This window comes from Panicum virgatum, chromosome 3K (genome assembly GCF_016808335.1).
Source record: "Panicum virgatum strain AP13 chromosome 3K, P.virgatum_v5, whole genome shotgun sequence".
Taxonomy (NCBI): Eukaryota; Viridiplantae; Streptophyta; class Magnoliopsida; order Poales; family Poaceae; genus Panicum; species Panicum virgatum.
This window is the reverse complement of record NC_053138.1, coordinates 57,467,203-57,484,049: the sequence shown is the minus strand read 5'-3', so window position 1 is coordinate 57,484,049 and position 16,847 is coordinate 57,467,203. Positions and strand designations below refer to the sequence as shown.

General features: G+C 47.8%; 1 long non-coding RNA gene across 1 annotated transcript; it reads right to left on the bottom strand.

The window, feature by feature from the left end:
• Positions 1 to 12,996: 12,996 nt before the first annotated feature.
• Positions 12,997 to 13,486, bottom strand: LOC120701565. Its single transcript, XR_005686158.1, has 2 exons — positions 13,425 to 13,486; positions 12,997 to 13,243 (listed from the first exon to the last, which is right to left on the bottom strand). It is a non-coding gene; the product is annotated as an uncharacterized LOC120701565 (long non-coding RNA).
• Positions 13,487 to 16,847: the final 3,361 nt, after the last annotated feature.

The following is a 16,847-nucleotide window of genomic DNA, read 5'->3' as shown; positions in this document are numbered from 1 at the left end:
AACCTCTTTACGGCCAAACAAAGGTTTCTCAGCTGGACGGCATCGGACGCCTTATGGCCTTAAAGTCCCAGTTTGGCCTGAGCCGAGACGTCTTTGATAGTATGTTGACCATTTTTGGGAGCATGCTTCCGGAAGATCACATTCTGCCTAAGACAATGTATCAGGCGACGAAAATCCTTAGTGCACTGAAGATGCCATATGAGCAGATACATTCTTGTCCTAATGGGTGCATCTTATTTAGGAAAGAGCACGAAGCTGAAACTTACTGTCCAAAATGCAAAGCTTTAAGATTCCTGGAGGTGGATGCTGGTGACGGTCAGCCTAAGAGGCAGCTCACGATTCCTGTGAAAATCGTACGTTACCTTCCGTTCATTCAAAGGATCCAAAGACTCTATATGACCGAGGAAACCACGAAACATATGACATGGCACAAAAAAGGTGTTCGATACAACCCAGATAAGATGGTGCATCCCTCCAACGGTGAGTCATGGACTCATTTTGATGAGATTCATCATGAGAAAGGTAAAGAAGCTCGTAATGTACGTGTTGCGCTGGCAACCGATGGGTTCGATCCTTATGGTATGATGGCCGCATCGTACTCATGTTGGCCCATGTTTGTTATTCCCTTGAATCCCCCCCCCCCCGGCGTTCTCTTTTAACGACAAATCATATTTGTGTCGTTGATTATTCCTGAGCACCCAGGGAATAAAATGAGTGTTTACATGGAGCCTCTAATCGATGAGTTGATCAAAGCATGGGAGGAGGGGGTGTGGACGTACGACCGAGTGACAAAGACAAACCTCAGAATGTATGTGTGGTACCACTACTCTCTGCATGACCTCCCAGCGTATGGCATTTTCTGCGGGTGGTGTACTCATGGAAAGTTCCCATGCCCAAATTGCAAGACAACTCTGCAGTTCATTTGGTTGAGAAAGGGGGGCAAGTATTCGTCGTTTGACAAACATCGACAATTCCTTCCTGCTGACCATCCATTTAGAAGAGACATTAAGAACTTCACGAAAGGTGTCATAGTTACACAATCTGCACCGCAGATGCTGACGGGTGCCGTGCTTCATGCTCAGATAGATGCTCTCCAGGTCAATGATGCTGGTGGTTTTGTGGGATATGGCGAAGAACATTCCAGGACTCAGGTCTCTGGCTTGTGGAGGCTTCCCTATATTAATGATCTCCCCATTCCACACAATATTGATGCCATGCACACTGAAAAGAATTGGAGCGATGCTCTTTTTGGAACTGTCATGGACATTCCTGATAAGACGAAGGACAACGTCAAGGCTCGAGTGGATCTGGCAATGTTGTGCGATAGACCAAGATACGAAATAAAGACTTCGAGACCAGGGAGACAATGGAGGAAGACTCCGGCGGATTTTGTCCTAACGAGGCCCCCAAAAAAAGGAAGCACTAGAGTGGATCCAAAAGTTACAATTTTCATATGGGTATGCAGCGAATCTGAGGAGGGGAGTTAATTTGACTACGATGCGAATCAATGGGCTGAAGAGTCATGACTACCACATATGGATTGAGCGGCTTCTTCCTGTGATGGTTTGAGGCTATCTCCCTGATAATATATGGCGAGTGTTGGCAGAGTTGAGCAATTTTCTTCCGCCAGCTGTGTGCTAAGGAGTTATCTCGGGTCATCATTTCGGACATGGAAAAAGTGGCCCCTATGTTTCTATGTAAGCTGGAGAAGATCTTTCCACCCGCCTTCTTCAATCCGATGCAGCATTTATCTTGTATTTGATATTACAATATGTCATGCACTTCATTACATTTAGGTGTCTCCGAACTGATGCGCAAACAAGGCCGAGTGCTGGTCTATGATGGTGGACAAGTGGATCAGCGAGGATTGGGCCCGCCAGCACGCCTTATGCCGGGAGCGCCGCTTGGTGATGCCGGGTCCGGCACATCATCACGGGAGCTTTAGCCTCGGCGAGTACAAGAATACTTGGGTAAGTTCACTAATTTTTTCATTCTTTCTAAAGCTATATTTTTAATTCTTACTAATCATCTTGTTGACTTCTTGGCAGTCGGAGTCTCATCCAGGCCAGTCTTGCAACGACTTCACGCCGTACGCCATGTCTCACATGGGTAGGGCGACGTGAGTGATTTGTAGTACCCTACTGGACTTGTGATATGATGGACTTGTAGTACCCTTGTGGACTTGTGATGTGATGTGATGGACTTGTATTTGGACTCTATCTATGTGATGGACTTTCAGACTCGTTTTATGTGATGTGATGGACATTATCTTGTGCTATTTGTATCGATGCTATTGTCGCAATTGACAATTATATATTTGTCGTTATAACTGCCTGTAATGACCCCTGCATTTATATATATATTTGTTGTATTTGTATCGAAAAACAGAGAAAAAAGAAGCAAAAAAAGAAAAATAGGCCACTTTGCCGAGTGCTTAATCCAATACACTCGGCAAAGTGGCCTTCCACAGGACAGCACGACAGTACTTTGTCGAGTGCTAAAACCCTGACACTCGGCAAAGTTTCAAACGTTTGCCGAGTGCCAGAATCCAGCACTCGGCAAAGCGGCCACGTGGCGCCACCCTGGGCCGGCACTTTGCCGAGTGCCAGACGCCGACACTCGGCAAAGTTACAAACTTTGCCGAGTGTCGGCGTCTGGCACTCGGCAAAGTGCCGGCCCAGAGTGCCGCCACGTGACTGCTTTGCTGAGTGCCAAGGCTCTCGGCAAAGTCTTTGCCGAGTGCCCGAAATCCGACACTCGGCAAAGATCCCTTTGCCGTGGGAGGCTTTGCCGAGTGGCGTTTGCCGAGTGTAACACTCGGCAAAGAGTTTGCCGAGTGCAAACTGGCCTTTGCCGAGTGTAACCGGCACTCGGCAAAGCCAGTGAATCCGGTAGTGAATTCACAAAATGTCACCACCACAGACCAAGCCATAGCCAATCAAAAAGCACCACTACTCAAATTCAGCTGGTTTAAGTTAACTGAAGAGTTTTTTTATGAACCCGACATATTCAGAGCAGTTTTGGAATGGTTTCGAAGCCAAATCAAGGAAAGTGCCTGTATTGAAAATTTTAGAGGAATGTCATATCTAGAACTTTGATTAAGGACCATTTTGATGTTTACACACATAATTTGGAGATAATCTGATTCAAGCATGGCAGACTTGAGCACAACGAGTGAAACTCTGCATTTGGGCCTGAATTCAGTGAAACAACATTGTTCAAGACAGAAATCGAACGACTTATAGTCCGAATTAGAAGAAGTACCCAACATGAGAATTGTAGAGGGATATACCCTCTACAGTTTTTATTTTGGCATATTTTAATATTTGTATTGACGACCAAAATTGGCAGCAGACTAGACCAACCGGTATGACCGGTCGCCCCAGGCGGTCTGACCGGTCTGTGACGATGTAGCCGATCCGGCAGGAGCCGACCGGTCCAAGCAGAGTCCGAGTACAAATAGAGATTTTCATAGATTTAGATCTTGTAATAGGATTTCTTGCGGGACAAGTCCACCCACTCTATAAATATAAAGGGTCACGGCCGAATGAGACATCCAATCGATCAAAAAACACATCAATACATTACATTTCTTTATTGTTTCTATTTTTATCTCCAAACCCTAGCTTCTTCCAACCCTTTTCTGCTGTTCTTCCTTCGTCTCCGCGACGTTTGAAGGCGTTCTAGGTGGCCTGCCGATCCTAGAACAATACGCGCGCTTGCCCTGACGGGGTCCCTCCCGGGCGAGCGTTCGTCGGATTTCGCCGTTCTACACCGGCGAACCGGTCTGACCGGTTACCCCGACCAGTCTGACCGGTCTGAGCATTGGCGCTGCAATTGTGCCGTCGCTCACCGCGCGATCAAGCGCATTCGCGTGTTGGCCCTAGATTGGCGCCAACATATTTTGGCGACTCCACTGGGGAAGAAAGATCTTGGTTATTTAAACCGATCTAATCTATTCCACATACTACCATGGTGAAGCTGTCAAGTAGTGATATTGATGCCAGCAACATCGTTAGGCCGACTCCTTATCAACTGTCGGCTGAAGATCGTCATGCTTATGAAGCCTTCATCAAGGAGTGCAAAGAGGAGAACACACGGCGCAAAGAGAAAGAAATCGAAGAGAAGCGTCAGTGGTTCTTGTTTCGCTTCTCCAGGAACCGGAAGGGTGAAGTCTTAAAGGATAAGGAGGTGGTCATTTTTTCGGATGAAGAAGAACAAGCCAAAGCAAATAATAATGTAAGTACTTCAGCGTCGCCTGATATTTTGCAGCAATTTACTCAATTAATGGTTGATGGTCAAGAAAAGATGCTAGCTACTGTTCAAAATATGATTGATAAGTCTTTAGGAAAGCAACCCTTGGCCAATGATAGTAGTGCTCCTATGTCTAGTGTTGATGTTACTTTTCAAAATCACTCTATGCCTCCTGAATCATCGGCGATACCTGCACCACAGTACGGCATGCCGATGAATTTTTATGATGGTCAAAAACCTCCAGAGCAGTACACGAATGGAACGGTCAGACCGGTTGCACAAACCGGTCAGACTGGTCTCGATGGACCGGTTCCAACTGGTCAGACCGGTCCTGGTGCTCTGGTGGCGTATCAGTCGTCTCCTGAACCTATTACTAGTATGCCTCCCGTTCAGGCTGATTTTAGCCGAACAAATGGGTTTACTGTTATGGTGTTCCTCCACACGCCACTATGACTTATAATCCGTATACTATGCCTCCCCAAAGTTTGGGCTATTCATATGGTGCAATGCCAAACCATGGTTATTCGCAGCAAACACTATATACACAGCCAAATCATGCACTGCAAATGTCGAATAGTTCTAGCGCCAATGTTCAGAGGCCAAATGATTCTTATTTTAATCAAATACTTGAGAGACATAAGAAAGATTTGGCTGTTATGTTTAAAGAGTCTTTCGGCATAGAACTTAAGGATAAAACTCCTGTTTGTCAAAAACCATATCCTGAGAGTTTTGATTCCATACCATATCCTCAGAATTTCAAGGTGACTGAATTTATTAAATTCACTGGAGAGGATAGTAGAACTACATGGGAGTATGTTAGTCAGTTTAATGCACAAATGGGAATTTATGGGAGTCTTGATCATTTGAAAATTAGAATGTTCCTTTTGTCTTTATCTGGCACTGCTTTTTCATGGTTTTCGGCATTAGCTCCTAATTCTGTGCAAACTTGGTCTCAATTAGAGCGTAAATTTCATGAGCATTTTTTCAATGGTGATAGTGAATTAAGGCTATGTCATTTAACATCGGTTAAGCAAAAACATGATGAATCTGTTGTTGAATTTGTTAGAAGATTTAGAGATACAAAAAACCGATGTTATAGTTTGGTTATTTTTGAAATGCATCTTGCCGAATTAGCTCTTAATGGTTTGAGATCTCATATTAAAAAAAATTAGAAGGATATGAGTTTCTAACCATTAATCAAGTGTTGCAAAGGGCTTTGGCTCAAGAAAGCCAAAGTAAAGATGCAAAATTTAAACCCGATCATCTTAGTATGCATATGCTACAAGGAGAATCTTCAGACGATGAGGGTAATGAAGTATATGCTGCTGAATTTGTATGGTCATCTAGTGATAAGCCCAGCACGTGTACTTCTTTAAAGCCGATTTCTAAAAATCGGCAAGATAAGATTAAATTCACTTTTGATGTGACAAAGTGTGATAGAATTTTTGATGAATTGGCAAAGCTTGGGAAGATTAAGTTCTCTCATACTATTCCATCAACGGAGGAATTGAAGTGGCGTGCATATTGTAAGTTACACAATATTTTTTCTCATGCCACTAATAATAGCAATGTTTTTCGTAGACAAATACAATCGGCTATAAATAAAGGACGATTGGTTGTTCCTGCGATGCAAATTGATCAAAATCCTTTTCCCGTTCATACACTTGAGTTGTCAAATCCAAAAGTATTGATTCGGCTGCATCAAGCCGAATCGACTAAAGGGGAAAATGTGGTGGTCGGTGAGGAAAGGCATGAAAAAAAGGTGCTGCAGAGGCTTCAACGCTCGGGTGGTAGGACAAGGAAAAGGGGGGGGGCCGATAGCGAGTCGACCGGTCTGACCGGTTCAAAAGGCGGTCTGACCAGTACGCCCAATAAGTCTGGGAATTCCTCCAAAAGCAAGACAAGTCTGAGTTTCAAGGAACTCTTGGCCAAATATGAGAAGGAGGGAACTGCTCAGAAGAGGCGATCAAGTAAAGTCAAAGATATGAAGTCCTCGACGAAACATCAGGGGCAATCGGATTCTCATCCAAGACAAGTTGATACGCCATCCAATGAACCAGTTACTCCGTGGTATGGCTGGTTTCCATACTCTTATTTGCCTATGGATTATAGTAGGATTTATATGCAATCATATTATATTCAATATCATCCTATGTATCCAAATTATGCTTTACCACAAAGACCGGTTGTTTCTAGCAACGATCTGGTCAAACAGGATATTGATTGCAGCAAAGCGGATGAGAAAGGCTCAAAGCGAGACTCAAAATATTTACAGCCGAAGTGGTGTCCTTCAGGCTTGTCTCATACCCAGAAGAGAAGGTTACAGCGTATGCGCAAGAAGGAGACAATGGGGCAACAAGTAGAGGTCGAGCCAAAGACATCAACAATCATGAAGAAGGTATGGCGGCCGAAACAAGTTGCTTCAACATCAACTTAAGCAAGATATGGCCAATAATTATTTATTGCCCTTAGCACAAAAAATGGCCGATGTGACGTTAATCATCGTCCTTAGACAATTTTGGTCTAGAAGAGTGTTTTTTGGCACGCAAGTTTTGCCAAAGAACAGGGGGGCATATGTTGACGACCAAAATTGGCAGTAGACTAGACCAACCGGTCTGACCGGTCGCCCCAAGCGGTCTGACAGGTCTGTGACGATGTAGCCGATCCGGCAGGAGCCGACCGGTCCAAGCAGAGTCCAAGTACAACTAGATATTTTCATAGATTTAGATCTTGTAATAGGATTTCTTGCGGGACAAGTCCACCCACCCTATAAATATAAAGGGCCACGGTCGATTGAAACATCCAATCGATCAAAAAACACATCAATACATTACTTTTCTTTATTGTTTCTATTTTTATCTCCAAACCCTAGCTCCTTCCAACTCTTTTTCTACTGTTCTTCCTTCGTCTCCGTGACGTCTGAAGGCGTTCTAGGAGGCCTGCCGATCCTAGAACAACCCTACGCGAGCTTGCCCTGACGGGTCCCTCCCGGGCGAGCGTTCGTCGGATTTCGTCGTTCTACACCGGCGAACCGGTCTGAGCATCGGCGCTGCAATTGTGCCGTCGCTCACCGCGCGATCAAGCGCATTTGCGTATTGGCCCTAGATTGGCGCCGACAGTTTGTACATGAAATTGAGAGTAAAAAAAGTTTGGGGGGGGGGTCTTCCAATTTGCTGGTTCAGAGGATGAAGCGCAGTACATCGCTCAATTCAGAAACATTCAGATCTCCGGCGGGAGATTTCCACTATGACACGCGTCGATTTGGAGCAGGGACACGAGCAGGCATGCAAGCATGAGACGGTGGAGACCGGGGCGGTAAGGATTCAAATAAATACCATGCCCATCGGTCGATCTCATCCTCTCCCGCTCTTCTTCCCCTTTTCGGCCGAGCCTGCTTCTCCAGCCAAATTCGTCGCTGTCGCTCAACCTCCCTCCAATTCCTCACACCACCAGCATCAAAACTACCTCAAAGATCCATTTGAAACGTTCCCGAGCCAAATCCCTCGCCGCAGCATCCCTCCCGCCGTCGTCTTCTTCCTTCCGCCCGCCGGCGCATAGAAAGAACAGAGTCACGGTGAGCAAAGGGTTCCCAGGGCGGTGGGTCTGTTTTGGGTGGTTAGGAGTCGGAGAGGAGAGTCAGGGCCGTCTCTAGAATTTAGAGGCCCGTGTGCGAAACACAACTGGAGGCCCTCGGCAATGGCGTGGTACGGTGTCAATGTTTATGTCGGTCGGTTGAATGAAGCCAATGAAGGCGGCGACGGTGTCTTCGCGTGGAAGTAGGGGTAGTAAAAGGTCTTATTTTTTTGTCTAGATAATCTAAGTGCCGGACTTTAAAAGAACCAGACTCCAATCTTATTCTATTTTGAGATAAAAATTAAGGGCCAAGTAGAATTATGAAGAGACCATTAGGGCCATGGCCCATTACCACCCCTACGTGGAAGGAACCGGCAATATGCCACTGTTGTTTTATTTCCCTCTAGTCCCAGCAGACATGAGCTGTTGCTGCTCTAAACTACTATCTGCTATGAACTTTGACAGAATAATTTGGAGCCCTCTAATTCTGGAGGCCCTGTGCGATCGCTAATCTCGCACATGGCCTTCAACGGGCCTGAGGAGAGTGTAGATGGAGTAGGGGCCTTTGGCCGGCTCATTCCGCGGCCGGGATGGCCGGAACGCGGCCCTCGCTGCAGTTTGCCGCCAATATCTTGCGCACATGGGCAGGTGCCCCATTCTTTTTGAAAGCCTCACGTTTGTTTCTGTGTCAGTGCAATCATATCTTTTTGTCTTCTTACGCCAGTCCCAACCTGAAATCAGTTCGCAGTTTCCATAGCTTCCAAATCAGCAAGAAACTCTATCACCAAACTACTCTACCCAACACAAGCGTTTCTCTATGTGGTCCCCAAAAGAATTCTGGCCACTGCTCTCCTCTCCCAATCTTTCTGCTCTCTGTCCTACGAGCCCCATCCTGTTCGGCTGTTCTTCTCGAGCAACAGAGGGCACCAGCAGGAAGGGCTCTAGGCTTGGGATATCAAGCGCAGCCAGCGCCGAGGTCCCGGGCGGGCAGGCAAGGCGGCGGACCTCCACGGGACGAGCGGCGCCGTGGCTCCCGCGACCGGCCAGCGTCGAGGACTCGAGGTCTTGCGGGCAAGCGGCGGCGACGGACCTTCGCGGGCCAGCGCGGCTGCGCGCGAACACCGAGCAGGGCGCCGGCAGAGATCTTGCGGGAGCTGACGACGCCAGTGAGCTTGTGCTGGGCGGCGGAGGGTTCAATCTAACTGCGGCGGCGAGCACTGCAGCGTGGGCCCCATAATGGTGGAAACGGGATGTTTCGCGCCAACGCGAAACCGGTGGTTTCTTGGCTCCTCGTAGCGCGTATCGACACCGTTTCTGTATTCCTTCTCTCTCCTCTTTAATGGTCTCGCCACATCATCAAATAAAATTCTTACGTGGCAGCTTTATAAATTGCATGGACTTAGTCAGCTGCGTCCTTACGTGGCAGCCCTATAAATCGCAAGAAACTATCTTACTCAGCTGCGTTGGGACTATATCGATGTTTTATCATCACGTTTACCTAGAGATACTCTTAGGTAGAGGAATGATCGTGGAAAGATGCCGAGATCAAGAACACGATGGTGCAAGCAACACAAATATTTAAACAGGTTCGGGTCGCGAGTTGCGTAATATCATACGTCTTATTGGATGGTTTGTATTGCTTTAGATGTAGATGAGTGCGTTTGACTGAGCCTATGCTATGGAGAAATCCCAGCCCGCCCTTATATGGAGCAGAGTTACATGAAATCCTAGATCGGTACGAGCCCAAGAGTCTGCACCGAGTACTACTCGGGTGGTTTCCTTCTATACCGACTAGTTCTAAGTCTATACGACTAGTTACATGACGAATGGGTATGAGACAGGCCCCATCTCATATCTAGTACTGAACCGTGCCACATCAGGTATCCTGTGGCCCCCCGAGTCTGACAAGCCCCCGAGCTTTTCGCAACCGAGTAGTTGCAGGTCTCCGAGTACTTCTGAAGCTGTCATCGAGTAATTGCTGAACTTTACGTAGAACATGCCTTCCGAGTACTTCTTGAACTGTACCGAGGCTGCATGGTGCTCTTGCTCGAGTAGTCTTGACGCCCTCGATGAAAATCTTTATTATGGAGTGCGATGAACAATCGCAACAATCACACTCCATATGGAATAGCCCCCGAGCCTTAGGTTGAATTGAAGAATTCGGACTGATGGTCCATTTTAAATTTTGAATTTAATCAAATGTCTTTCAAATATTTTTAAAAATAAATCTTTGATGACACGTATCTCGTAGCCCCCGAGCTTTGTATCTGAATTTTCAGAATTCGGAAAGAAGGGTCCAACACATCGTGGCATATTCAGAGTAACATGTTCGATGATGTGATTTGGGAAGAAATTTAGAGCCACTTTTTTCGGAATAAAATCCCTGAAAAAATGACTGAAGTATCTTCCCAAAAGTTTCCTGCGCCCAGCCCCAATCATGGGGGGCCAGACGGGCCGCCGAAGTCGTGTCGAGTATCCTGTCGCGCCCAGCTCCCGAGCACGGGAACTAGATGAGCCGCCGAAGTTGCGTCCAGGCCCCCGAGTATGGGAACTAGATGAATCGCCGAGGTCGCGTCCAGCCCCCGAACATGGGAACTAGATGAATCGCCGAGGTCGTGTCCAGCCCCCGAATATGGGAACTAGACGAGTCGCCGAAGTCATGCCGAGTGGTTGGCGGAGCCCCCCGGCCTGGGAGCCAGCGAAGCCATCATGGATGTGCTGAGCAAATTGGAGAGTTGTTGACGAAACTTAATCTGTAAAAAGACAATGCATACATTATGTAGCATAACGTGAAGATCTAAGTTTTACTCAGTAATAAGCAACTCTTGAAATGTATACGGTTGTATGAAAGATGCGTGTGACTCCCCTTCCCTCTAGCAAGACATTGAGTAGAACGTGCCTGCGGCCTCTGCCCTGTCTCGCTACGCACCTAACCTCGCTGACCACTGCTCATGGAGAGGATGGCTTACCACAATACATTGCTCAGAAGACGGACATGTATGCGGCGCGCAAGAATTAAGGTTTCGCGATTGGGGTCTGAACCATGTGGGTTAACTCAGGAATTGCTAGAGGGACATGGGGTCGGGCATGGACTTGGAAGTCAGAGTCTATGGCGACTCTCCCGGACAGAGTTGCAAAAACGAAGATACTGAAATTAATTCAGCGATCAAAACAAAGAGGCCAAATTGAATCGGCGACACAAAACTCTTGTTCTAGGCCATCTAAATCCCCCCAGTAGCCCACCCCTTACGTTTAAATACCTACTCCCCAATCCAGACGCTCATTCAAGAGTCACTTAGGTCAAGACTGAGAATTCGAGGCTTCACAGATCAGGACAGGAAATTGTACCCGATCGGATTAGTGACAAGAACAGAGGACCCAGAACAGGAAATCGCACTCTTAGCTTCCCCACTCCGTACACACAGAGGCTTGAATCCAAATTGATTTCTACTTCCTCCATCCACAAAAGAATGAGCTTTTCGAGAAGTCAAACGATTTAAACTTTGACCAAGATTATATAAAGAAATAATAATATTTATAATACAAAATACTTCCTCCTTTAACAATTATAAGGCACACACGCATACCAAGATTCAAATCTTCCCACTTTTTACCAATAATTTGACTATTATTTTTTCATTTTTTATAATATAAATTTTATATGATTGGATTCGTAATTAAATATAGTTTACAATGATTATAAGTTTATAACCATAAGTGATATAATATATAATAAATAAATGATCAAAGTGTTGTTTAGAAGACCGTACCATGTTCCACTATACCTTATAAATGTGAAAGGAGGGAGTAAGTACCATTAGATTAGTTATAGAATATATTTTTATAATAAATTTATTTGGAGATATAAGTGCTAATACTAATTACTATAAGTTTGGTCAAACTTGAATTAGTTTGACCGGCACGGATCCCATAATTTCATTCAGTACTTAGTTTGGAAAATAAATCATAACTAGATAAATTTCAAACAAATCCAATTAACACCATTTTTTCCTGAGCTAGGTTTTATTGTCAAAAGTTTCAAATACAATTTAGGATTGGATTATTCTATACAAGAATCAAGAAGAAGGAAGAGAAACTAGAGTTATGCTGCGTGGAATACAAGAGACTTGTCCAAGTCCTCTGTAAACGCTGCTGTGACCATTTTATCGGAACAGTGATGTAAAAGCTAGCATATAAGGGTGTAGCATTCAAATTTAAAGAGAATTCGGATAAAAAAGTAACGCGAAATTATGTTTTAACCCAACTGCCCAGGAGGGCAAGAACGTGACAAATGGAACTACGTGTGATTCCAGACCATCCTACGTCCACATCTATGTCATGATTTGGACCAGAAAGAGCTCATAGTGTGCGCAATATTGAACTATAGCTTAGTAAGGTTCTTGGCCCACTAATGTTTAAACGAACAGCAAGTGGTCGCGAGGCCTGGCATTATTACCAGTCTATCAGGATCTAATTGGGCCCCAAAAGTATATATATCTCAAGGTGTACCAGCAGAGCACCACAAATAGGATTTACTAGAAATGGTCGCGGCGTTGCCGCGTATGACCAGTGTGTGAACTATATTTTGCACGTATGTTTATAGTTGATGCGAACTTTAATTCGTGCATATAATATTTATTGTTTCAGATTTTCAGACTGCTCTCATCATTTGTAATCTTTTATGTTTACTGATTGCATGATTTCTGATAGGGCAACTTCAGGTGTTATAACCATGCTTGGTATATTTAAGAGTATTCATAAAGCATAATTCTCCATGGTGTAATCATTCAGAGTAGACCACAAAATCCTACTTTAAGCAGAGTGTTTCAGAAATGTTAACCATATGTATGATGGAATAGATCAAATGGTTGAAATACAGAAATATTATATTTGTGATAGGATTCATTGCAAGGAAAAAATGTTGATACCATATACGAAAATTAGACAAATCAAGTTTTGTAAACTAATTTCAATTGTAGAAATATCTCCTGAATGCTTGTATCTTGACAAATATGTCCACGATATATCTTGGTGACATACGTCCAATATAATTAATAAGATAAATAGCATGATCTACATATGATTGATCATTGCTATTTTTATGGCATATTCTATTTGTATCCATCACCCATCAAATTCAAATGTGAAATCGACCTTACAAAGTGGAACTTTTCATGATCGAACTATTGTTTCTCAGTATAACCATATCTCATAAAATGGCGTGAAAGACCAACTCTAAAGTTCAAACCAATAGAAACTCCATGCATACAAGCAATGAATCATAGACCTGTTTCAAGTTTCCTCTAGATGGTTGTGCATTTACTGCAAATTTGCAAATGAATATATACCAGCCTCTTCGTCATCTCCAATCTTGCGATGTCTCTTTTCATGAAAGAATGGACACAGTCAAAGCATCCTTGCAAGAAACAATTAATTCATGATGTAACCATGCATGACATACTAAATTGCATAGGCAGGAATTAATAATTTATTGCATGAATGCAAATTAACAAGAGACTAAAATCTTTGTTGTACCATTTTTGCAAGAGAAGCAAAATCATATCTGCTGCAATCTTTGTAATCAAGGTTAGACTTACCGTTATCATCGAACAACAATGTCACTATTGCCAAGGAAACACAAATAATTATATCTTCTCCTAAAGGGGACCACGAAGACGTGGCGGCGGCCATGAGCACGGATGCGTGCGGCGGGCGCGGCGGATCCGCCGGCGGCCGAGGTGGCGCACGCTGGCAGCTCGACTCGGCTTGTGGGGCGCGCGGCGCAGTTCGCCGCGGCCGAGGGCTACGCACGATGCCGTGCTGGCCTACGCTCCTCTGCCCCCGCTGTCCCTCCTCTCTCTCTCCCGTGAGCTCGGGCTGGGGGCGGGCGAGGCCTCGCGGGGCTTGGCGGGCGGCGGGCGGCTCGTGGGGCGCGCGGCGGTGGCCGGCAGGAGGTGTGGCGTGGACTGCGGGTTGATTTCAGAAAACTTTAGGAGCTTATTCGAAAACAAATTTGAGAGAGGGGAGTGGACGGCGGGTTGTATTTCGAGAAAGTTCGAGGACTTTTATGCAAAATGACTGAAAAACGCGAGATCCGGGCCGCTCGCGCGCCCGATCCGACGGCCGGGAAAAGATGGCGACGTGGCCTGCTTCTCAGGCCTCAGAATTGGCCGCGAATCGTAAGGTAAGATGTGGAACAAGCTAAGAATGCATCATCACGGTACCTACTAGATAGTGATACAATATGCAATCGAGTTGCATGTATGCAAGCGGAGATGGTCAGCCAGCAAGGACAAGCGGGATTGCGCTTATCCTCCAATACGGCATGAGATGGTGGACTTGGAGTCAACTGCGTGCAGTGTGGCCCATGCATCGATCCACCATGTGTGGCCATCTGAACTTGCCGTGAAACTGGCCACAGTCGACTTCAGACTCGTCAGATCGTACCGGTGATTATGGAACTTGCAGTGAAGTTGCGCACTAGAGATGTGAGTTTATAGTTGAAGATCGAGGCAATAAGCCCCGTTTAGTTTCCACCCCATAAACTCCGTAAACACGAAAAAACGTCACATCGAATGTTTCGATATATACATGGAGTACTAAATGAAGTCTATTTACAAAAAATTTTGCATGGATGGGCCGTAAATCGCAAGACGAATCTAATGAGCCTATTTAATCTATAATTTGCAACAGTAATGCTACAGTAAACATCCGCTGATTATAGATTAATCATGAATTAATTATTATCATTAGATTCGTCTCACAATTTATAACCCATTTGTGCAAAAAGTTTTATAAATAAACTTCATTTAGTACTTCAAATTAACAAGATTCTTTCAAAAAAAATTTGCGTTTCAACTAAACAGTGCCTAACTGCATCGTCAGTGCAACTGAGCAGATAATAGGCAGCGAGCAAGCACAGGCGGGATTGCTGCTTATCCTCCAATAATACACACCATGAATTTCCTTCAAAAAAAAATAGTACACACCATGAGATGGTGGTGGACTTGGAGTCAACGGCGCATAGCACGGCCCCGACATCCACCATGTGCCCATCACCATCTCAACTTGCTTTATCTCCTCCGACATCCACCATGTGCATACAGGAGCGATGCTTTGCCAAAGTCCTTTCGTGTGTCACGGCCGGGCATGTGAAGGGACGTAGGGCCAGGGGTCCAATAATGCAAGGGAGGTGAGAGGTGCCCACCACCAACTTTTTTTTAGAAAAAAAAGAGATAACTCTGCTTTATTTCTTTAGGAAAAAATCTATTTTTGACCTCTCAACTATTGGGTTTGTCCAACTTAACTACAAAACCAGACACAATAGACACCCTAAGTTGTAATACCGTGCAACTTTGGCACCTGTGTTCGTTTTCGGTGGTTTTGAGGTGACGTGGTGGCGGTTTTGGACACGTGGCGCTGAGATGGCCGTCAGGTGGGGCCCGAGGCCCACGTGCCATTGGGGGGAGAGGGGGAGAGACTCAAAGAGAGGGTGCAGAGCGTGCTGTCTCCTCGCGCGCGCCGCCCCTGCGGCCGACGAGGCCCCGCCGTGCTCGCCGAACGCCGCGCGCCGCCGATGATGGCCGCCGCCTCCCTCCTCGAGGCCACACGCCTCCTGTCCTCCCTGCTCCCGCGCCCGCCCCGGCCTCCACCTCCTCCTCCTCCTCAGGCCCGCGCACCTGCCCACCCTCCGCGTCCACCGCCGCCTCCCGCCCCCCGCCGCGAGGCAGGAGGAGGAAGGGGAGCCGGCGCGTACCCAGCCGCTCCTCGCCCTCAACGCGCTCATGAGGTCCACGCTCGACGCGCTCGCGGTGCTCAAGCGGCCCGCGCTCGCGCTCCTCCTGGCCGGCTCGCTGCTCACCGCAGCGTCGTCCGCCGGGCCGCACGCCGCGGCGCTGGCCGCCTCTGGCGGGCGCGTCGGCGGGTCCTCCTTCTCCTCGCGCTCCTCCCCGGTCTGCCTGGCAGCTGTGGCAGCGGGTTTGGGGCCCGCCGCGGCAGGAGTGCTGGGCTTGAGGGCGTCCGTGCCGCGACGCGCTCGCCGCCGGCACGCGCACGCTCCGCCGCGGCATTCTCTAGTGTGGGTGCGGACCAAGGCGGTGAAGGGGAAGGGCGCCTGTACTGGGCGCACCTGGATCCCGTCCTCTTGCCGCCGCCGGCCGCCGGGGCGCCACCCAAGATGGCCAGGCTTGCTGCGTGCTCTGCTCCGCCACCTTCTCCGCGTCCAACGCGTCGCGGACAGCTCCGAGCACCTCAAGAGCGGGGCCTTCCCCAACTTTGCCGTGCCGCTGGCCACGGCGTCCCTACCTGCCGCTGCCGCCATGGTGTCCTCTGCCATGGCGGATTTGAGGGCGTAGTGGCGGCGTGCGACGAAGGAGCGAGGCAGAGCAGAGCAGCGTCTGGCGTGCCTCTTCCTCCCGCCCGGCACCCCGCGCGGCAAGATCCATCGGCTCCTGCTCCTCCATGGGGCCGCCTCGTCCCCTGCACCTCCACTCCTCTCATTCCTCCTGCGGGCATAGGAGCAGGTGGCGTCCACTCTATCGGGCAGCTACGGTGGCAAGCGCGGCGGCGGTCAGCCGGAGCAGCGCCGGTAGCACGCAGGGGTCTAGCGGCGCGGGCAGCTGGTCCAACGGCAGCAGGGGCCTGGGGCCCAGCGGCGCAGTAGCCGGCAGCACTGCCAGGAGCGGTGGCGCACGGGCGTGTGCAGGACGTGTGGCGGTGGCGCATACGACGGCGTGCAGGAGGAGGACCAGGTGGGGGCGCGCACGCCTGCACGCGGCTGGAGGTACGCGACGCTCGGGAGCAGGAGCAGAGGCCGGGCAGATCGGGGAGGAGCTACAGGAACCGGCCTCGACGGCGGTGGCGCGAGCGTGCGGGCGGCGGACGCGGCGGTGGCGGCAATGGCTCTGCTCTGCTCCCTCTCTCTCTCTGAGTCCCTCCCTCTGTCCGCCACGTCAGCACCACGTGTCCAAAACCGCCGCCACATCAGCGCAAAATCACTGAAAATGAGCACAGGTGCCAAA